Source organism: Tripterygium wilfordii, chromosome 6 (genome assembly GCF_013401445.1).
Source record: "Tripterygium wilfordii isolate XIE 37 chromosome 6, ASM1340144v1, whole genome shotgun sequence".
Taxonomy (NCBI): Eukaryota; Viridiplantae; Streptophyta; class Magnoliopsida; order Celastrales; family Celastraceae; genus Tripterygium; species Tripterygium wilfordii.
Window position 1 is genome coordinate 4,979,930 of NC_052237.1, and position 24,658 is coordinate 5,004,587.

Sequence of the window (24,658 nt, forward strand, 5' to 3'; positions counted from 1 at the left end):
TGAGACATAACTTGGTCTATTAGCGACTTTACCTTACGAACCGTGGCACGACGGCTCAACTAGAAAGTTAGACTTTTAAGAGCACTAAATAGAGTACAACAGTCCACATTGATGGGTTGGAATTGCTCAACTCTCTCCATAGAGGAGCTTTTCACGTTTTTGTGCAATTTCAAACATAACTTGGTCTAGTCGCATCTTTACCTTACGAAACGTGGCCCGACGGATCAACTAGCAAGTTAGACTTTTAAGAGCACTAAATAGAGTACAAAGGTCCATATTGATGCTTTGGAATTTCTCAACTCTCTCCATAAAGGAGCTTTTGACGTTTTTGAGCAATTTGAGACATAACTTGGTCTCTTAGCGTCTTTACCTTACGAACCGTGGCAGGAAGGCTCAACTAGAAAGTTAGACTTTTAAGAGCACTAAATAGAGTACAACGGTCCACATTGATGCTTTTGCATTGCTCAACTCTCTCCATAGAAGAGCTTTTCACGTTTTTGTACAATTTCAAACATAACTTGGTCTATTCGCATCTTTAACTTACGAAATGTTGCACGAAGGCTAAACTAGCAAGTTAGACTTCTAAGAACATTGAATAACGTGCAACGGTCCACATTGATACTTTGGAATTGCTCAACTCTCTCCATAGAGGAGCTTTTCACGTTTTTGTGCAATTCCAAACATAACTTGGTCTATTCGCATCTTTACCTTAGGAAACGTGGCCCGAAGTCTCAACTAGCCGGTTAGACTTTTAAGAGCACTAAATAGAGCACAACGGTCCACATTGATGCTTTGGAATTTCTCAACTCTCTCCATAGAGGAGCTTTTGACGTTTTTGAGCAATTTGAGACAAAACTTGGTCCATTAGCGTCTTTACCTTACGACCCGTGGCACGAAGGCTCCACTAGAAAGTTAGACTTTTAAGAGCACTAAATAGAGTAAAACGGTCCACATTGATGCTTTGGAATTGCTCAACTCTCTCCATAGATGAGCTTTTCACGTTTTTGTGCAATTTCAAACATAACTTGGTCTATTCGCATCTTTACCTTACGAAACATGGCACGAAGGCTCAACTAGTAGAGAGCACTAAACGGAGTACAACGGTCCACATTGATGCTTTGGAAGTGCTCAACTCTCTCCGTAGAGGAGCTTTTCACGTTTTTGTGCAATTTCAAACATAACTTGGTCTAGTCACATCTTTACCTTACGAAACGTGGCCCGACGGATCAACTAGCAAGTTAGACTTTTAAGAGCACTAAATAAAGTACAACGGTCCATATTGATGCTTTGGAATTTCTCAACTCTCTCCATAGAGGAGCTTTTGACGTTTTTGAGCAATTTGAGACATAACTTGGTCTATTAACGTCTTTACCTTAAGAACCGTGGCAGGAAGGCTCAACTAGAAAGTTAGACTTTTAAGAGCACTAAATAGTGTACAACGGTCCACATTGATGCTTTGGAATTGCTCAACTCTCTCCATAGAGGAGCTTTTCACATTTTTGTACAATTTCAAACATAACTTGGTCTATTCGCATCTTTAACTTACGAAACGTTGCACGAAGGCTAAACTAGCAAGTTAGACTTCTAAGAACATTGAATAACGTGCAACGGTCCACATTGATGCTTTGGAATTGCTCAACTCTCTCCATAGAGGAGCTTTTCACGTTTTTGTGCAATTCCAAACATAACTTGGTCTATTCGCATCTTTACCTTAGGAAACGTGGCCCGAAGGCTCAACTAGCCGGTTAGACTTTTAAGAGCACTAAATAGAGTACAACGGTCCATATTGATGCTTTGGAATTTCTCAACTCTCTCCATGGAGGAGCTTTTGACGTTTTTGAGCAATTTGAGACATAACTTGGTCTATTAGCGTCTTTACCTTACAAAACGAGGCACGAAGGCTCAACTAGCTGAGAGCACTAAACGGAGTACAACGGTCCACATTGATGCTTTGGAATTGCTCAACTCTCTCCATAGAAGAGCTTTTAACGTTTTTGTGCAATTCCAAACATAACTTGGTCTATTCGCATCTTTACCTTAGGAAACGTGGCCCGAAGGCTCAACGAGCCGGTTAGACTTTTAAGAGCACTAAATAGACTACAACGGTCCACATTGATGCTTTGGAATTGCTCAACTCTCTCCATAGAGGAGCTTTTCACGTTTTTGTACAATTTCAAACATAACTTGGTCTATTAGCATCTTTACCTTACAAAACATGGCACAAAGGCTCAACTAGCAGAGAGCACTAAACGAAGTTCAACGGTCCACATTGATGCTTTGGAATTGCTCAACTCTCTCCATGGAGGAGCTTTTCACGTTTTTGTGCAATTTCAAACATAACTTGGTCTAGTCGCATCTTTATCTTACGAAACGTGGCCCGAAGGATCAACTAGCAAGTTAGACTTTTAAGAGCACTAAATAGAGTACAACGGTCCATATTGATGCTTTGGAATTTCTCAACTCTCTCCATAGAGGAGCTTTTGACGTTTTTGAGCAATTTGAGACATAACTTGATCTATTAGCGTCTTTACCTTACGAACCGTGGGACGAAGGCTCAACTAGAAAGTCAGACTTTTAAGAGCACTAAATAGGGTACAACAGTCCACATTGATGCTTTGGAATTGCTCAACTCTCTCCATAGAGGAGCTTTTCACGTTTTTGTACAATTTCAAACATAGCTTAGTCTATTCGCATCTTTAACTTACGAAACATTGCACGAAGGCTAAACTAGCAAGTTAGACTTCTAAGAACATTGAATAACGTGCAACGGTCAACATTGATGTTTTGGAATTGCTCAACTCTCTCCATAGAGGAGCTTTTCATGTTTTTGTGCAATTCCAAACATAACTTGGTCTATTCGCATCTTTACCTTAGGAAACGTGGCCCGAAGGCTCAACTAGCCGGTTAGACTTTTAAGAGCACTAAATAGAGTACAACGGTCCATATTGATGCTTTGGAATTTCTCAACTCTCTCCATGGAGGAGCTTTTGACGTTTTTGAGCAATTTGAGACATAACTTGGTCTATTAGCGACTTTACCTTACGAACCGTGGCACGACGGCTCAACTAGAAAGTTAGACTTTTAAGAGCACTAAATAGAGTACAACAGTCCACATTGATGGGTTGGAATTGCTCAACTCTCTCCATAGAGGAGCTTTTCACGTTTTTGTGCAATTTCAAACATAACTTGGTCTAGTCGCATCTTTACCTTACGAAACGTGGCCCGACGGATCAACTAGCAAGTTAGACTTTTAAGAGCACTAAATAGAGTACAAAGGTCCATATTGATGCTTTGGAATTTCTCAACTCTCTCCATAGAGGAGCTTTTGACGTTTTTGAGCAATTTGAGACATAACTTGGTCTCTTAGCGTCTTTACCTTACGAACCGTGGCAGGAAGGCTCAACTAGAAAGTTAGACTTTTAAGAGCACTAAATAGAGTACAACGGTCCACATTGATGCTTTTGCATTGCTCAACTCTCTCCATAGAAGAGCTTTTCACGTTTTTGTACAATTTCAAACATAACTTGGTCTATTCGCATCTTTAACTTACGAAATGTTGCACGAAGGCTAAACTAGCAAGTTAGACTTCTAAGAACATTGAATAACGTGCAACGGTCCACATTGATACTTTGGAATTGCTCAACTCTCTCCATAGAGGAGCTTTTCACGTTTTTGTGCAATTCCAAACATAACTTGGTCTATTCGCATCTTTACCTTAGGAAACGTGGCCCGAAGTCTCAACTAGCCGGTTAGACTTTTAAGAGCACTAAATAGAGCACAACGGTCCACATTGATGCTTTGGAATTTCTCAACTCTCTCCATAGAGGAGCTTTTGACGTTTTTGAGCAATTTGAGACAAAACTTGGTCCATTAGCGTCTTTACCTTACGACCCGTGGCACGAAGGCTCCACTAGAAAGTTAGACTTTTAAGAGCACTAAATAGAGTAAAACGGTCCACATTGATGCTTTGGAATTGCTCAACTCTCTCCATAGATGAGCTTTTCACGTTTTTGTGCAATTTCAAACATAACTTGGTCTATTCGCATCTTTACCTTACGAAACATGGCACGAAGGCTCAACTAGTAGAGAGCACTAAACGGAGTACAACGGTCCACATTGATGCTTTGGAAGTGCTCAACTCTCTCCGTAGAGGAGCTTTTCACGTTTTTGTGCAATTTCAAACATAACTTGGTCTAGCCACATCTTTACCTTACGAAACGTGGCCCGACGGATCAACTAGCAAGTTAGACTTTTAAGAGCACTAAATAAAGTACAACGGTCCATATTGATGCTTTGGAATTTCTCAACTCTCTCCATAGAGGAGCTTTTGACGTTTTTGAGCAATTTGAGACATAACTTGGTCTATTAGCGTCTTTACCTTAAGAACCGTGGCAGGAAGGCTCAACTAGAAAGTTAGACTTTTAAGAGCACTAAATAGTGTACAACGGTCCACATTGATGCTTTGGAATTGCTCAACTCTCTCCATAGAGGAGCTTTTCACATTTTTGTACAATTTCAAACATAACTTGGTCTATTCGCATCTTTAACTTACGAAACGTTGCACGAAGGCTAAACTAGCAAGTTAGACTTCTAAGAACATTGAATAACGTGCAACGGTCCACATTGATGCTTTGGAATTGCTCAACTCTCTCCATAGAGGAGCTTTTCACGTTTTTGTGCAATTCCAAACATAACTTGGTCTATTCGCATCTTTACCTTAGGAAACGTGGCCCGAAGGCTCAACTAGCCGGTTAGACTTTTAAGAGCACTAAATAGAGTACAACGGTCCATATTGATGCTTTGGAATTTCTCAACTCTCTCCATGGAGGAGCTTTTGACGTTTTTGAGCAATTTGAGACATAACTTGGTCTATTAGCGTCTTTACCTTACAAAACGTGGCACGAAGGCTCAACTAGCTGAGAGCACTAAACGGAGTACAACGGTCCACATTGATGCTTTGGAATTGCTCAACTCTCTCCATAGAAGAGCTTTTAACGTTTTTGTGCAATTCCAAACATAACTTGGTCTATTCGCATCTTTACCTTAGGAAACGTGGCCCGAAGGCTCAACGAGCCGGTTAGACTTTTTAAGAGCACTAAATAGACTACAACGGTCCACATTGATGCTTTGGAATTGCTCAACTCTCTCCATAGAGGAGCTTTTCACGTTTTTGTACAATTTCAAACATAACTTGGTCTATTAGCATCTTTACCTTACAAAACATGGCACGAAGGCTCAACTAGCAGAGAGCACTAAACGAAGTTCAACGGTCCACATTGATGCTTTGGAATTGCTCAACTCTCTCCATGGAGGAGCTTTTCACGTTTTTGTGCAATTTCAAACATAACTTGGTCTGGTCGCATCTTTATCTTACGAAACGTGGCCCGAAGGATCAACTAGCAAGTTAGACTTTTAAGAGCACTAAATAGAGTACAACGGTCCATATTGATGCTTTGGAATTTCTCAACTCTCTCCATAGAGGAGCTTTTGACGTTTTTGAGCAATTTGAGACATAACTTGATCTATTAGCGTCTTTACCTTACGAACCGTGGGACGAAGGCTCAACTAGAAAGTCAGACTTTTAAGAGCACTAAATAGAGTACAACAGTCCACATTGATGCTTTGGAATTGCTCAACTCTCTCCATAGAGGAGCTTTTCACGTTTTTGTACAATTTCAAACATAACTTAGTCTATTCGCATCTTTAACTTACGAAACATTGCACGAAGGCTAAACTAGCAAGTTAGACTTCTAAGAACATTGAATAACGTGCAACGGTCAACATTGATGTTTTGGAATTGCTCAACTCTCTCCATAGAGGAGCTTTTCATGTTTTTGTGCAATTCCAAACATAACTTGGTCTATTCGCATCTTTACCTTAATAAACGTGGCCCGAAGGCTCAACTAGCCGGTTAGACTTTTAAGAGCACTAAATAGAGTACAACGGTCCATATTGATGCTTTGGAATTTCTCAACTCTCTCCATGGAGGAGCTTTTGACGTTTTTGAGCAATTTGAGACATAACTTGGTCTATTAGCGTCTTTACCTTACAAAACGTGGCACGAAGGCTCAACTAGCTGAGAGCACTAAACGGAGTACAACGGTCCACATTGATGCTTTGGAATTGCTCAAATCTCTCCATAGAAGAGCTTTTAACGTTTTTGTGCAATTCCAAACATAACTTGGTCTATTCGCATCTTTACCTTAGGAAACGTGGCCCGAAGGCTCAACGAGCCGGTTAGACTTTTAAGAGCACTAAATAGACTACAACGGTCCACATTGATGCTTTGGAATTGCTCAACTCTCTCCATAGAGGAGCTTTTCACGTTTTTGTACAATTTCAAACATAACTTGGTCTATTAGCATCTTTACCTTACAAAACATGGCACGAAGGCTCAACTAGCAGAGAGCACTAAACGAAGTTCAACGGTCCACATTGATGCTTTGGAATTGCTCAACTCTCTCGATGGAGGAGCTTTTCACGTTTTTGTGCAATTTCAAACATAACTTGGTCTAGTCGCATCTTTACCTTACGAAACGTGGCCCGAAGGATCAACTAGCAAGTTAGACTTTTAAGAGCACTAAATAGAGTACAACGGTCCATATTGATGCTTTGGAATTTCTCAACTCTCTCCATAGAGGAGCTTTTGACGTTTTTGAGCAATTTGAGACATAACTTGGTCTATTAGCGTCTTTACCTTACGAACCGTGGGACGAAGGCTCAACTAGAAAGTCAGACTTTTAAGAGCACTAAATAGCGTACAACATTCCACATTGATGCTTTGGAATTGCTCAACTCTCTCCATAGAGGAGCTTTTCACGTTTTTGTACAATTTCAAACATAACTTAGTCTATTCGCATCTTTAACTTACGAAACATTGCACGAAGGCTAAACTAGCAAGTTAGACTTCTAAGAACATTGAATAACGTGCAACGGTCAACATTGATGTTTTGGAATTGCTCAACTCTCTCCATAGAGGAGCTTTTCACGTTTTTGTGCAATTCCAAACATAACTTGGTCTATTCGCATCTTTACCTTAGGAAACGTGGCCCGAAGGCTCAACTAGCCGGTTAGACTTTTAAGAGCACTAAATAGAGTACAACGGTCCACATTGATGCTTTGGAATTTCTCAACTCTCTCCATAGAGGAGCTTTTCACGTTTTTGTGCAATTCCAAACATAACTTGGTCTATTCGCATCTTTACCTTAGGAAACGTGGCCCGAAGGCTCAATTAGCCGGTTAGACTTTTAAGAGCACTAAATAGAGTACAACGGTCCACATTGATGCTTTGGAATTTCTCAACTTTCTCCATAGAGGAGCTTTTGACGTTTTTGAGCAATTTGACACATAACTTGGTCCATTAGTGTCTTTACCTTACGAACCGTGGCACGAAGGCTCAATTTGAAAGTTAGACTTGTAAGAGCACTAAATAGAGTAAACCAGTCCACATTGGTGCTTTGGAATTGCTCAACTCTCTCCATAGAGTAGCTTTTCACGTTTTTGTGCAATTTCAAACATAACTTGGTCTATTCGCATCTTTACCTTACAAAACATGGCACGAAGGCTCAACTAGCAGAGAGCACTAAACGGAGTACAACGGTCCACATTGATGCTTTGGAATTGCTCAACTCTCTCCATGGAGGAGCTTTTCACGTTTTTGTGCAATTTCAAACATAACTTGGTCTGGTCGCATCTTTATCTTACGAAACGTGGCCCGAAGGATCAACTAGCAAGTTAGACTTTTAAGAGCACTAAATAGAGTACAACGGTCCATATTGATGCTTTGGAATTTCTCAACTCTCTCCATAGAGGAGCTTTTGACGTTTTTGAGCAATTTGAGACATAACTTGATCTATTAGCGTCTTTACCTTACGAACCGTGGGACGAAGGCTCAACTAGAAAGTCAGACTTTTAAGAGCACTAAATAGAGTACAACAGTCCACATTGATGCTTTGGAATTGCTCAACTCTCTCCATAGAGGAGCTTTTCACGTTTTTGTACAATTTCAAACATAACTTAGTCTATTCGCATCTTTAACTTACGAAACATTGCACGAAGGCTAAACTAGCAAGTTAGACTTCTAAGAACATTGAATAACGTGCAACGGTCAACATTGATGTTTTGGAATTGCTCAACTCTCTCCATAGAGGAGCTTTTCATGTTTTTGTGCAATTCCAAACATAACTTGGTCTATTCGCATCTTTACCTTAGGAAACGTGGCCCGAAGGCTCAACTAGCCGGTTAGACTTTTAAGAGCACTAAATAGAGTACAACGGTCCATATTGATGCTTTGGAATTTCTCAACTCTCTCCATGGAGGAGCTTTTGACGTTTTTGAGCAATTTGAGACATAACTTGGTCTATTAGCGTCTTTACCTTACAAAACGTGGCACGAAGGCTCAACTAGCTGAGAGCACTAAACGGAGTACAACGGTCCACATTGATGCTTTGGAATTGCTCAAATCTCTCCATAGAAGAGCTTTTAACGTTTTTGTGCAATTCCAAACATAACTTGGTCTATTCGCATCTTTACCTTAGGAAACGTGGCCCGAAGGCTCAACGAGCCGGTTAGACTTTTAAGAGCACTAAATAGACTACAACGGTCCACATTGATGCTTTGGAATTGCTCAACTCTCTCCATAGAGGAGCTTTTCACGTTTTTGTACAATTTCAAACATAACTTGGTCTATTAGCATCTTTACCTTACAAAACATGGCACGAAGGCTCAACTAGCAGAGAGCACTAAACGAAGTTCAACGGTCCACATTGATGCTTTGGAATTGCTCAACTCTCTCGATGGAGGAGCTTTTCACGTTTTTGTGCAATTTCAAACATAACTTGGTCTAGTCGCATCTTTACCTTACGAAACGTGGCCCGAAGGATCAACTAGCAAGTTAGACTTTTAAGAGCACTAAATAGAGTACAACGGTCCATATTGATGCTTTGGAATTTCTCAACTCTCTCCATAGAGGAGCTTTTGACGTTTTTGAGCAATTTGAGACATAACTTGGTCTATTAGCGTCTTTACCTTACGAACCGTGGGACGAAGGCTCAACTAGAAAGTCAGACTTTTAAGAGCACTAAATAGCGTACAACATTCCACATTGATGCTTTGGAATTGCTCAACTCTCTCCATAGAGGAGCTTTTCACGTTTTTGTACAATTTCAAACATAACTTAGTCTATTCGCATCTTTAACTTACGAAACATTGCACGAAGGCTAAACTAGCAAGTTAGACTTCTAAGAACATTGAATAACGTGCAACGGTCAACATTGATGTTTTGGAATTGCTCAACTCTCTCCATAGAGGAGCTTTTCACGTTTTTGTGCAATTCCAAACATAACTTGGTCTATTCGCATCTTTACCTTAGGAAACGTGGCCCGAAGGCTCAACTAGCCGGTTAGACTTTTAAGAGCACTAAATAGAGTACAACGGTCCACATTGATGCTTTGGAATTTCTCAACTCTCTCCATAGAGGAGCTTTTCACGTTTTTGTGCAATTCCAAACATAACTTGGTCTATTCGCATCTTTACCTTAGGAAACGTGGCCCGAAGGCTCAATTAGCCGGTTAGACTTTTAAGAGCACTAAATAGAGTACAACGGTCCACATTGATGCTTTGGAATTTCTCAACTTTCTCCATAGAGGAGCTTTTGACGTTTTTGAGCAATTTGACACATAACTTGGTCCATTAGTGTCTTTACCTTACGAACCGTGGCACGAAGGCTCAATTTGAAAGTTAGACTTGTAAGAGCACTAAATAGAGTAAACCAGTCCACATTGGTGCTTTGGAATTGCTCAACTCTCTCCATAGAGTAGCTTTTCACGTTTTTGTGCAATTTCAAACATAACTTGGTCTATTCGCATCTTTACCTTACAAAACATGGCACGAAGGCTCAACTAGCAGAGAGCACTAAACGGAGTACAACGGTCCACATTGATGCTTTGGAATTGCTCAACTCTCTCCATGGAGGAGCTTTTCACGTTTTTGTGCAATTTCAAACATAACTTGGTCTGGTCGCATCTTTATCTTACGAAACGTGGCCCGAAGGATCAACTAGCAAGTTAGACTTCTAAGAGCACTAAATAGAGTACAACGGTCCATATTGATGCTTTGGAATTTCTCAACTCTCTCCATAGAGGAGCTTTTGACGTTTTTGAGCAATTTGAGACATAACTTGATCTATTAGCGTCTTTACCTTACGAACCGTGGGACGAAGGCTCAACTAGAAAGTCAGACTTTTAAGAGCACTAAATAGAGTACAACAGTCCACATTGATGCTTTGGAATTGCTCAACTCTCTCCATAGAGGAGCTTTTCACGTTTTTGTACAATTTCAAACATAACTTAGTCTATTCGCATCTTTAACTTACGAAACATTGCACGAAGGCTAAACTAGCAAGTTAGACTTCTAAGAACATTGAATAACGTGCAACGGTCAACATTGATGTTTTGGAATTGCTCAACTCTCTCCATAGAGGAGCTTTTCATGTTTTTGTGCAATTCCAAACATAACTTGGTCTATTCGCATCTTTACCTTAGGAAACGTGGCCCGAAGGCTCAACTAGCCGGTTAGACTTTTAAGAGCACTAAATAGAGTACAACGGTCCATATTGATGCTTTGGAATTTCTCAACTCTCTCCATGGAGGAGCTTTTGACGTTTTTGAGCAATTTGAGACATAACTTGGTCTATTAGCGTCTTTACCTTACAAAACGTGGCACGAAGGCTCAACTAGCTGAGAGCACTAAACGGAGTACAACGGTCCACATTGATGCTTTGGAATTGCTCAAATCTCTCCATAGAAGAGCTTTTAACGTTTTTGTGCAATTCCAAACATAACTTGGTCTATTCGCATCTTTACCTTAGGAAACGTGGCCCGAAGGCTCAACGAGCCGGTTAGACTTTTAAGAGCACTAAATAGACTACAACGGTCCACATTGATGCTTTGGAATTGCTCAACTCTCTCCATAGAGGAGCTTTTCACGTTTTTGTACAATTTCAAACATAACTTGGTCTATTAGCATCTTTACCTTACAAAACATGGCACGAAGGCTCAACTAGCAGAGAGCACTAAACGAAGTTCAACGGTCCACATTGATGCTTTGGAATTGCTCAACTCTCTCGATGGAGGAGCTTTTCACGTTTTTGTGCAATTTCAAACATAACTTGGTCTAGTCGCATCTTTACCTTACGAAACGTGGCCCGAAGGATCAACTAGCAAGTTAGACTTTTAAGAGCACTAAATAGAGTACAACGGTCCATATTGATGCTTTGGAATTTCTCAACTCTCTCCATAGAGGAGCTTTTGACGTTTTTGAGCAATTTGAGACATAACTTGGTCTATTAGCGTCTTTACCTTACGAACCGTGGGACGAAGGCTCAACTAGAAAGTCAGACTTTTAAGAGCACTAAATAGCGTACAACATTCCACATTGATGCTTTGGAATTGCTCAACTCTCTCCATAGAGGAGCTTTTCACGTTTTTGTACAATTTCAAACATAACTTAGTCTATTCGCATCTTTAACTTACGAAACATTGCACGAAGGCTAAACTAGCAAGTTAGACTTCTAAGAACATTGAATAACGTGCAACGGTCAACATTGATGTTTTGGAATTGCTCAACTCTCTCCATAGAGGAGCTTTTCACGTTTTTGTGCAATTCCAAACATAACTTGGTCTATTCGCATCTTTACCTTAGGAAACGTGGCCCGAAGGCTCAACTAGCCGGTTAGACTTTTAAGAGCACTAAATAGAGTACAACGGTCCACATTGATGCTTTGGAATTTCTCAACTCTCTCCATAGAGGAGCTTTTCACGTTTTTGTGCAATTCCAAACATAACTTGGTCTATTCGCATCTTTACCTTAGGAAACGTGGCCCGAAGGCTCAATTAGCCGGTTAGACTTTTAAGAGCACTAAATAGAGTACAACGGTCCACATTGATGCTTTGGAATTTCTCAACTTTCTCCATAGAGGAGCTTTTGACGTTTTTGAGCAATTTGACACATAACTTGGTCCATTAGTGTCTTTACCTTACGAACCGTGGCACGAAGGCTCAATTTGAAAGTTAGACTTGTAAGAGCACTAAATAGAGTAAACCAGTCCACATTGGTGCTTTGGAATTGCTCAACTCTCTCCATAGAGTAGCTTTTCACGTTTTTGTGCAATTTCAAACATAACTTGGTCTATTCGCATCTTTACCTTACAAAACATGGCACGAAGGCTCAACTAGCAGAGAGCACTAAACGGAGTACAACGGTCCACATTGATGCTTTGGAATTGCTCAACTCTCTCCATAGAGGAGCTTTTCACGTTTTTGTACAATTTTAAACATACCTTGGTCTAGTCGCATCTTTACTTTACGAAACGTAGCTAGAAGGATCAACTAGCAAGTTAGACTTTTAAGAGCACTAAATAGAGTGCAACGGTCCATATTGATGCTTTGGAATTTCTCTACTCTCTCCATAGAGAAGCTTTTGACGTTTTTGAGCAATTTGAGACATAACTTGGTCTATTAGCGTCTTTACCTTACAAACCGTGGGGCGAATGCTCAACTAGAAAGTTAGACTTTTAAGAGCACTAAATAGAGTACAACGGTCCACATTGATCCTTTGGAATTGCTCAACTCTCTCCATAGAGGAGCTTTTCACGCTTTTGTACAATTTGAAACAAAACTTGGTCTAATCGCATCTTTAACTTACGAAACGTTGCACGAAGGCTAAACTAGCAAGTTAGACTTCTAAGAACATTGAATAACGTGCAACGGTCCACATTGATGCTTTGGAATTGCTCAACTCCTTCCATAGAGGAGCTTTTCACGTTTTTGTACAATTTCAAACATAACTTGGTCTATTCGCATCTTTAACTTACGAAACGTTGCATGAAGGCTAAACTAGCAAGTTAGACGTCTAAGAACATTGAATAACGTGCAACGGTGCACATTGATGCTTTGGAATTGCTCAACTCTCTCCATAGAGGAGCTGTTCACTTTTTTGTGCAATTCCAAACGTAACTTGGTCTATTCGCATCTTTACCTTAGGAAACGTGGCCCGAAGGCTCAACTAGCAGGTTAGACATTTAAGAGCACTAAATAGAGTACAACGGTCCACATTGATGCTTTCGAATTTCTCAACTCTCTCCGTAGAGGAGCTTTTGACGTTTTTGAGCAATTTGAGACATAACTTGGTCTATTAGCGTATTTACCTTACGAACCGTGGCACGAAGGCATAACTAGAAAGTTCGACTTTTAAGAGCACTAAATAGAGTACAACGGTCCACATTGATGCTTTGGAATTGCTCAACTCTCTCCATAGAGGAGCTCTTCACGTTTTTGCGCATTTTCAAACATAACTTGGTCTATTCGCGTCTTTACCTTACGAAACATGGCACGAAGGCTCAGCTAGCAAGTTAGACTTTTAAGAGCACTAAGTCGGGTACAACGGTCCACATCGATTCTTTGGAATTGCTCAACTCCTTCCATAGAGGAGCTTTTCACGTTTTTGTACAATTTCAAACATAACTTGGTCTATTCGCATCTTTAACTTACGAAACGTTGCACAAAGGCTAAACTAGCAAGTTAGACGTCTAAGAACTTTGAATAACGTGCAACGGTCCACATTGATGCTTTGGAATTGCTCAACTCTCTCCATAGAGGAGCTCTTCACGTTTTTGTGCATTTTCAAACATAACTTGGTCTATTCGCGTCTTTACCTTACGAAACGTGGCACGAAGGCTCAGCTAGCAAGTTAGACTTTTAAGAGCACTAAGTCGGGTACAACGGTCCACATCGATTCTTTGGAATTGCTCAACTCCTTCCATAGAGGAGCTTTTCACGTTTTTGTGCAATTCCAAACATAACTTGATCTATTCGCATCTTTACCTTAGGAAACGTGGCCCGAAGGCTCAACTAGCAGGTTAGACATTCAAGAGCACTAAATAGAGTACAACGGTCCACATTGATGCTTTGGAGTTTCTCAACTCTCTCAATAGAGGAGCTTTTGACATTTTTCAGTAAGTTGTACTTTTAAGAGCACTAAATAGAGTCCAACGGTCCATATTGATGCTTTGGAATTTCTCAACTCTCTCCATAGGGGAGCCTTTGACGTTTTTGAGCAATTTGAGACATAACTTGGTCTATTAGAGACTTTACCTTACGAACCGTGGCACGAAGGCTCAACTAGAAAGTTAGACTTTTAAGAGCACTAAATAGAGTACAACAGTCCACATTGATGCTTTGGAATTGCTCAACTCTCTCCATGGAAGAGCTTTTCACGTTTTTGTACAATTTCAAACATAACTTGGTCTATTCGCATCTTTACCTTACAAAACGTGGCACGAAGGCTCAACTAGCAGAGAGCACTAAACGGAGTACAACGTTCCACATTGATGCTTTGGAATTGCTCAACTCTCTCCATAAAAGAGTTTTTCACGTTTTTGTGTAATTCCAAACATAACTTCGTCTATTCGCATCTTTACCTTAGGAAACGTGGCCCGAAGGCTCAACGAGCCGGTTAGACTTTTAAGAGCACTAAATAGACTACAACGGTCCACATTGATGCTTTGGAATTTCTCAACTCTTTCCATAGAAGAGCTTTTGACGTTTTTGAGCAATTTGAGACATAACTTGGTCCATTAGCGTCTTTACCTTACGAACCGTGGCACGAAGGCTCAACTAGAAAGTTAGACTTTTAAGAGCACTAAATAGAGTAAAACGGTCCACATTGATGCTTTGGAATTGCTCAACTCTCTCCATAGATGAGCTTTTCACGTTTTTGTGCAATTTCAAACATAACTTGGTCTATTCGCATCTTTACCTTACGAAACATGGCACGAAGGCTCAACTAGTTGAGAGCACTAAACGGAGTACAACGGTCCACATTGATGCTTTGGAATTGCTCAACTCTCTCCATAGAGGAGCTTTTCACGTTTTTGTGCAATTTCAAACATAACTTGGTCTAGTCGCATCTTTACCTTACGAAACGTGGCCCGACGGATCAACTAGCAAGTTAGACTTTTAAGAGCACTAAATAGAGTACAAAGGTCCATATTGATGCTTTGGAATTTCTCAACTCTCTCCATAGAGGAGCTTTTGACGTTTTTGAGCAATTTGAGACATAACTTGGTCTATTAGCGTCTTTACCTTACGAACCGTGGCAGGAAGGCTCAACTAGAAAGTTAGACTTTTTAGAGCACTAAATAGAGTACAACGGTCCACATTGATGATTTGGCATTGCTCAACTCTCTCCATAGAAGAGCTTTTCACGTTTTTGTACAATTTCAAACATAACTTGGTCTATTCTCATCTTTAACTTACGAAACGTTGCACGAAGGCTAAACTAGCAAGTTAGACTTCTAAGAACATTGAATAACGTGCAATGGTCCACATTGATACTTTGGAATTGCTCAACTCTCTCCATGGAGGAGCTTTTCACGTTTTTGTGCAATTCCAAACATAACTTGGTCTATTCGCATCTTTACCTTAGGAAACGTGGCCCGAAGTCTCAACTAGCCGGTTAGACTTTTAAGAGCATTAAATAGAGCACAACGGTCCACATTGATGCTTTGGAATTTCTCAACTCTCTCCATGGAGGAGCTTTTGACGTTTTTGAGCAAATTGAGACAAAACTTGGTCCATTAGCGTCTTTACCTTACGACCCGTGGCACGAAGGCTCAACTAGAAAGTTAGACTTTTAAGAGCACTAAATAGAGTAAAAAGGTCCAGATTGATGCTTTGGAATTGCTCAACTCTCTCCATAGAGAAGCTTTTCACGTTTTTGTGCAATTTCAAACATAACTTGGTCTATTCGCATCTTTACCTTACGAAACATGGCACGAAGGCTCAACTAGCAGAGAGCACTAAACGGAGTACAACAGTCCACATTGATGCTTTGGAAGTGCTCAACTCTCTCCGTAGAGGAGCTTTTCACGTTTTTGTGCAATTTCAAACATAACTTGGTCTAGTCACATCTTTACCTTACGAAACGTGCCCCGACGGATCAACTAGCAAGTTAGACTTTCAAGAGCACTAAATAGAGTACAACGGTCCATATTGATGCTTTGGAATTTCTCAACTCTCTCCATAGAGGAGCTTTTGACGTTTTTGAGCAATTTGAGACATAACTTGGTCTATTAGCGTCTTTACCTTACGAACCGTGGCAGGAAGGCTCAACTAGAAAGTTAGACTTTTAAGAGCACTAAATAGAGTACAACGGTCCACATTGATGCTTTCGCATTGCTCAACTCTCTCCATAGAGGAGCTTTTCATGTTTTTGCACAATTTCAAACATAACTTGGTCTATTCGCATCTTTAACTTACGAAACGTTGCACGAAGGCTAAACTAGCAAGTTAGACTTCTAAGAACATCGAATAACGTGCAACGGTCCACATTGATGCTTTGGAATTGCTCAACTCTCTCCATAGAGGAGCTTTTCACGTTTTTGTGCAATTCCAAACATAACTTGGTCTATTCGCATCTTTACCTTAGGAAACGTGGCCCGAAGTCTCAACTAGCCGGTTAGACTTTTAAGAGCACTAAATAGAGCACAACGGTCCACATTGATGCTTTGGAATTTCTCAACTCTCTCCATAGAGAAGCTTTTGACGTTTTTGAGCAATTTGAGACAAAACTTGGTCCATTAGCGCCTTTACCTTACGACCCGTGGCACGAAGGCTCAACTAGAAAGTTAGACTTTTAAGAGCACTAAATAGAGTAAAAAGGTCCACATTGATGCTTTGGAATTGCTCAACTCTCTCCATAGAGGAGCTTTTCACGTTTTTGTGCAATTTCAAACATAACTTGGTCTATTCGCATCTTTACCTTACGAAACATGGCACGAAGGCTCAACTAGCATAGAGCACTAAACGGAGTACAACGGTCCACATTGATGCTTTGGAATTGCTCAACTCTCTCCGTAGAGGAGCTTTTCACGTTTTTGTGCAATTCCAAACATAACTTTGTCTAGTCGCATCTTTACCTTAGGAAACGTGGCCCGAAGTCTCAACTAGCCGGTTAGACTTTTAAGAGCACTAAATAGAGCACAACGGTCCACATTGATGCTTTGGAATTTCTCAACTCTCTCCATAGAGGAGCTTTTGACGTTTTTGAGCAATTTGAGACAAAACTTGGTCCATTACCGTCTTTACCTTACGACCAGTGGCACGAAGGCTCAACTAGAAAGTTAGACTTTTAAGAGCACTAAATAGAGTAAAAAGGTCCACATTGATGCTTTGGAATTGCTCAACTCTCTCCATAGAGGAGCTTTTCACGTTTTTGTACAATTTCAAACATAACTTGGTCTATTCGCATCTTTAACTTACGAAACGTTGCACGAAAGCTAAACTAGCAAGTTAGACTTCTAAGAACATTGAATAACGTGCAACGGTCCACATTGATGCTTTGGAATTGCTCAACTCTCTACATAGAGGAGCTTTTCACGTTTTTGTGCAATTCCAAACATAACTTGGTCCATTCGCATCTTTACCTTAGGAAACATGGCCCGAAGGCTCAACTAGCCGGTTAGACTTTTAATAGCACTAAATAGAGTACAACGGTCCACATTGATGCTTTGGAATTTCTCAACTCTCTCCATAGAGGAGCTTTTCAAGTTTTTGTACAATTTCAAACATAACTTGGTCTATTCGCATCTTTAACTTACGAAACGTTGCACGAAGGCTAAACTAGCAAGTTAGACTTCTAAGAACATTGAATAACGTGCAACGGTCCACATTGATGCTTTGGAATTGCTCAACTCTCTCCATATAGGAGCTTTTCACGTTTTTGTGCAATTCCAAACATAACTTGGTCTATTCGCATCTTTACCTTAGGAAACGTGGCCCGAAGTCTCAACTAGCCGGTTAGACTTTTAAGAGCACTAAATAGAGTACAACGGTCCACATTGATGCTTTGGCATTGCTCAACTCTCTCCATAGAGGAGCTTTTCACGTTTTTGTACAATTTCAAACATAACTTGGTCTATTCGCATCTTTAACTTACGAAACGTTGCACGAAGGCTAAACTAGCAAGTTAGACTTCTAAGAACATTGAATAACGTGCAACGGTCCACATTGATGCTTTGGAATTGCTCAACTCTCTCCATATAGGAGCTTTTCACGTTTTTGTGCAATTCCAAACATAACTTGGTCTATTCGCATCTTTACCTTAGGAAACGTGGCCCGAAGTCTCAACTAGCCGGTTAGACTTTTAAGAGCACTAAATAGAGCACAACGGTCCACATTGATGCTTTGGAATTTCTCAACTCTCTCCATAGAGGAGGTTTTGACGTTTTTGAGCAATTTGAGACAAAACTTGGTCCATTAGCGTCTTTACCTTACGACCCGTGGCACGAAGGGTCAACTAGAAAGTTAGACTTTTAAGAGCACTAAATAGAGTAAAAAGGTCCACATTGATGCTTTGGAATTGCTCAACTCTCTCCATAGAGGAGCTTTTCACGTTTTTGTGCAATTTCAAACATAACTTGATCTATTCGCATCTTTAACTTACGAAACGTTGCACGAAGGCTAAACTAGGAAGTTAGACTTGTAAGAACATTGAATAACGTGCAACGGTCCACATTGATGCTTTGGAATTGCTCAACTCTCTTCATAGAGGAGCTTTTCACTTTTTTGTGCAATTCCAAACATAACTTGGTCTATTCGCATCTTTACCTTAGGAAACGTGGCCCGAAGGCTCAACTAGCCGGTTAGACTTTTAAGAGCACTAAATAGAGTACAACGGTCCACATTGATGCTTTGGAATTTCTCAACTCTCTCCATAGAGGAGCTTTTGACCTTTTTGAGCAATTTGAGACAAAACTTGGTCCATTAGCGTCTTTACCTTAAGACCCGTGGCACGAAGGCTCAACTAGAAAGTTAGACTTTTAAGAGCACTAAATAGAGTAAAAAGGTCCACATTGATGCTTTGGAATTGCTCAACTCTCTCCATAGAGGAGCTTTTCACGTTTTTGTGCAATTTCAAACATAACTTGGTCTATTCGCATCTTTACCTTACGAAACATGGCACGAAGGCTCAACTAGCAGAGAGCACTAAACGGAGTACAACGGTCCACATTGATGCTTTGGAAGTGCTCAACTCTCTCCGTAGAGGAGCTTTTCACGTTTTTGTGCAATTTCAAACATAACTTGGTCTAGTCGCATCTTTACCTTACGAAACGTGGCCCGACGGATCAACTAGCAAGTTAGACTTTTAAGAGCACTAAATAAAGTACAACGGTCCATATTGATGCTTTGGAATTTCTCAACTCTCTCCATAGAGGAGCTTTTGACGTTTTTGAGCAATTTGAGACATAACTTGGTCTATTAGCGTCTTTACCATACGAACCGTGGCAGGAAGGCTCAACTAGAAAGTTAGACTTTTAAGAGCACTAAATAGAGTACAACGGTCCACATTGATGCTTTGGAATTGCTCAACTCTCTCCATAGAGGAGCTTTTCACGTTTTTGTGCAATTTCAAACATAACTTGGTCTATTCGCATCTTTAACTTACGAAACGTTGCACGAAGGCTAAACTAGGAAGTTAGACTTGTAAGAACATTGAATAACGTGCAACGGTCCACATTGATGCTTTGGAATTGCTCAACTCTCTACATAGAGGAGCTTTTCACGTTTTTGTGCAATTCCAAACATAACTTGGTCCATTCGCATCTTTACCTTAGGAAACATGGCCCGAAGGCTCAACTAGCCGGTTAGACTTTTAAGAGCACTAAATAGAGTACAACGGTCCATATTGATGCTTTGGAATTTCTCAACTCTCTCCATAGAGGTGCTTTTGACGTTTTTGAGCAATTTGAGACATAACTTGGTCTATTAGCGTCTTTACCATACGAACCGTGGCCCGACGGATCAACTAGCAAGTTAGACTTTTAAGAGCACTAAATAAAGTACAACGGTCCATATTGATGCTTTGGAATTTCTCAACTCTCTCCATAGAGGAGCTTTTGACGTTTTTGAGCAATTTGAGACATAACTTGGTCTATTAGCGTCTTTACCATACGAACCGTGGCAGGAAGGCTCAACTAGAAAGTTAGACTTTTAAGAGCACTAAATAGAGTACAACGGTCCACATTGATGCTTTGGAATTGCTCAACTCTCTCCATAGAGGAGCTTTTCACGTTTTTGTACAATTTCAAACATAAATTGGTCTATTCGCATCTTTAACTTACGAAACGTTGCACGAAGGCTAAACTAGCAAGTTAGACTTCTAAGAACATTGAATAACGTGCAACGGTCCACATTGATGCTTTGGAATTGCTCAACTCTCTTCATAGAGGAGCTTTTCACGTTTTTGTGCAATTCCAAACATAACTTGGTCTATTCGAATCTTTACCTTAGGAAACGTGGCCCCAAGGCTCAACTAGCCGGTTAGACTTTTAAGAGCACTAAATAGAGTACAACGGTCCACATTGATGCTTTGGAATTTCTCAACTCTCTCCATAGAGGAGCTTTTGACGTTTTTGAGCAATTTGAGACAAAACTTGGTCCATTAGCGTCTTTACCTTACGACCCGTGGCACGAAGGCTCAACTAGAAAGTTAGACTTTTAAGAGCACTAAATAGAGCACAAAGGTCCACATTGATGCTTTGGAATTGCTCAACTCTCTCCATAGAGAAGCTTTTCACGTTTTTGTGCAATTTCAAACATAACTTGGTCTAGTCGCATCTTTACCTTACGAAACGTGGCCCGACGGATCAACTAGCAAGTTATACTTTTAAGAGCACTAAATAGAGTACAACGGTCCATATTGATGCTTTGGAATTTCTCAAATCTCTCCATAGAGGAGCTTTTGACGTTATTGAGCAATTTGAGACATAACATGGTCTATTAGCGTCTTTACCTTACGAACCGTGGCAGGAAGGCTCAACTAGAAAGTTAGACTTTTAAGAGCACTAAATAGAGTACAACGGTCCACATTGATGCTTTGGCATTGCTCAACTCTCTCCATAGAGGAGCTTTTCCCGTTTTTGTACAATTTCAAACATAACTTGGTCTATTCGCATCTTTAACTTACGAAACGTTGCACGAAGGCTAAACTAGCAAGTTAGACTTCTAAGAACATTGAATAACGTGCAACGGTCCACATTGATGCTTTGGAATTGCTCAACTCTCTCCATAGAGGAGCTTTTCACGTTTTTGTGCAATTCCAAACATAACTTGGTCTATTCGCATCTTTACCTTAGGAAACGTGGCCCAAAGGCTCAACTAGCCGGTTAGACTTTTAAGAGCACTAAATAGAGTACAACGGTCCATATTGATGCTTTGGAATTTCTCAACTCTCTCCATAGAGGTGCTTTTGACGTTTTTGAGCAATTTGAGACATAACTTGGTCTATTAGCGTCTTTACCTTACGAACCGTGGCAGGAAGGCTCAACTAGAAAGTTAGACTTTTAAGAGCACTAAATAGAGTACAACGGTCCACATTGATGCTTTGGCATTGCTCAACTCTCTCCATAGAGGAGCTTTTCACGTTTTTGTACAATTTCAAACATAAATTGGTCTATTCGCATCTTTAACTTACGAAACGTTGCACGAAGGCTAAACTAGCAAGTTAGACTTCTAAGAACATTGAATAACGTGCAACGGTCCACATTGATGCTTTGGAATTGCTCAACTCTCTTCATAGAGGAGCTTTTCACGTTTTTGTGCAATTCCAAACATAACTTGGTCTATTCGCATCTTTACCTTAGGAAACGTGGCCCCAAGGCTCAACTAGCCGGTTAGACTTTTAAGAGCACTAAATAGAGTACAACGGTCCACATTGATGCTTTGGAATTTCTCAACTCTCTCCATAGAGGAGCTTTTGACGTTTTTGAGCAATTTGAGACAAAACTTGGTCCATCAGCGTCTTTACCTTACGACCCGTGGCACGAAGGCTCAACTAGAAAGTTAGACTTTGAAGAGCACTAAATAGAGCACAAAGGTCCACATTGATGCTTTGGAATTGCTCAACTCTCTCCATAGAGAAGCTTTTCACGTTTTTGTGCAATTTCAAACATAACTTGGTCTAGTCGCATCTTTACCTTACGAAACGTGGCCCGACGGATCAACTAGCAAGTTATACTTTTAAGAGCACTAAATAGAGTACAACGGTCCATATTGATGCTTTGGAATTTCTCAAATCTCTCCATAGAGGAGCTTTTGACGTTATTGAGCAATTTGAGACATAACATGGTCTATTAGCGTCTTTACCTTACGAACCGTGGCAGGAAGGCTCAACTAGAAAGTTAGACTTTTAAGAGCACTAAATAGAGTACAACGGTCCACATTGATGCTTTGGCATTGCTCAACTCTCTCCATAGAGGAGCTTTTCCCGTTTTTGTACAATTTCAAACATAACTTGGTCTATTCGCATCTTTAACTTACGAAACGTTGCACGAAGGCTAAACTAGCAAGTTAGACTTCTAAGAACATTGAATAACGTGCAACGGTCCACATTGATGCTTTGGAATTGCTCAACTCTCTCCATAGAGGAGCTTTTCACGTTTTTGTGCAATTCCAAACATAACTTGGTCTATTCGCATCTTTACCTTAGGAAACGTGGCCCAAAGGCTCAACTAGCCGGTTAGACTTTTAAGAGCACTAAATAGAGTACAACGGTCCATATTGATGCTTTGGAATTTCTCAACTCTCTCCATAGAGGTGCTTTTGACGTTTTTGAGCAATTTGAGACATAACTTGGTCTATTAGCGTCTTTACCTTACGAACCGTGGCAGGAAGGCTCAACTAGAAAGTTAGACTTTTAAGAGCACTAAATAGAGTACAACGGTCCACATTGATGCTTTGGCATTGCTCAACTCTCTCCATAGAGGAGCTTTTCACGTTTTTGTACAATTTCAAACATAACTTGGTCTATTCACATCTTTAACTTACGAAACGTTGCACGAAGGCTAAACTAGCAAGTTAGACTTCTAAGAACATTGAATAACGTGCAACGGTCCACATTGATGCTTTGGAATTGCTCAACTCTCTCCATAGAGGAGCTTTTCACGTTTTTGTGCAATTCCAAACATAACTTGGTCTATTCGCATCTTTACCTTAGGAAACGTGGCCCGAAGGCTCAACTAGCCGGTTAGACTTTTAAGAGCACTAAATAGAGTACAACGGTCCACATTGATGCTTTGGAATTTCTCAACTCTCTCCATAGAGGAGCTTTTGACCTTTTTGAGCAATTTGAGACAAAACTTGGTCCATTAGCGTCTTTACCTTAAGACCCGTGGCACGAAGGCTCAACTAGAAAGTTAGACTTTTAAGAGCACTAAATAGAGTAAAAAGGTCCACATTGATGCTTTGGAATTGCTCAACTCTCTCCATAGAGGAGCTTTTCACGTTTTTGTGCAATTTCAAACATAACTTGGTCTATTCGCATCTTTACCTTACGAAACATGGCACGAAGGCTCAACTAGCAGAGAGCACTAAACGGAGTACAACGGTCCACATTGATGCTTTGGAAGTGCTCAACTCTCTCCGTAGAGGAGCTTTTCACGTTTTTGTGCAATTTCAAACATAACTTGGTCTAGTCGCATCTTTACCTTACGAAACGTGGCCCGACGGATCAACTAGCAAGTTATACTTTTAAGAGCACTAAATAGAGTACAACGGTCCATATTGATGCTTTGGAATTTCTCAAATCTCTCCATAGAGGAGCTTTTGACGTTATTGAGCAATTTGAGACATAAGATGGTCTATTAGCGTCTTTACCTTACGAACCGTGGCAGGAAGGCTCAACTAGAAAGTTAGACTTTTAAGAGCACTAAATAGAGTACAACGGTCCACATTGATGCTTTGGCATTGCTCAACTCTCTCCATAGAGGAGCTTTTCCCCTTTTTGTACAATTTCAAACATAACTTGGTCTATTCGCATCTTTAACTTACGAAACGTTGCACGAAGGCTAAACTAGCAAGTTAGACTTCTAAGAACATTGAATAACGTGCAACGGTCCACATTGATGCTTTGGAATTGCTCAACTCTCTCCATAGAGGAGCTTTTCACGTTTTTGTGCAATTCCAAACATAACTTGGTCTATTCGCATCTTTACCTTAGGAAACGTGGCCCAAAGGCTCAACTAGCCGGTTAGACTTTTAAGAGCACTAAATAGAGTACAACGGTCCATATTGATGCTTTGGAATTTCTCAACTCTCTCCATAGAGGTGCTTTTGACGTTTTTGAGCAATTTGAGACATAACTTGGTCTATTAGCGTCTTTACCTTACGAACCGTGGCAGGAAGGCTCAACTAGAAAGTTAGACTTTTAAGAGCACTAAATAGAGTACAACGGTCCACATTGATGCTTTGGCATTGCTCAACTCTCTCCATAGAGGAGCTTTTCACGTTTTTGTACAATTTCAAACATAACTTGGTCTATTCACATCTTTAACTTACGAAACGTTGCACGAAGGCTAGACTAGCAAGTTAGACTTCTAAGAACATTGAATAACGTGCAACGGTCCACATTGATGCTTTGGAATTGCTCAACTCTCTCCATAGAAGAGCTTTTCACGTTTTTGTGCAATTCCAAACATAACTTGGTCTATTCGCATCTTTACCTTAGGAAACGTGGCCCGAAGGCTCAACTAGCCGGTTAGACTTTTAAGAGCACTAAATAGAGTACAACGGTCCATATTGATGCTTTGGAATTTCTCAACTCT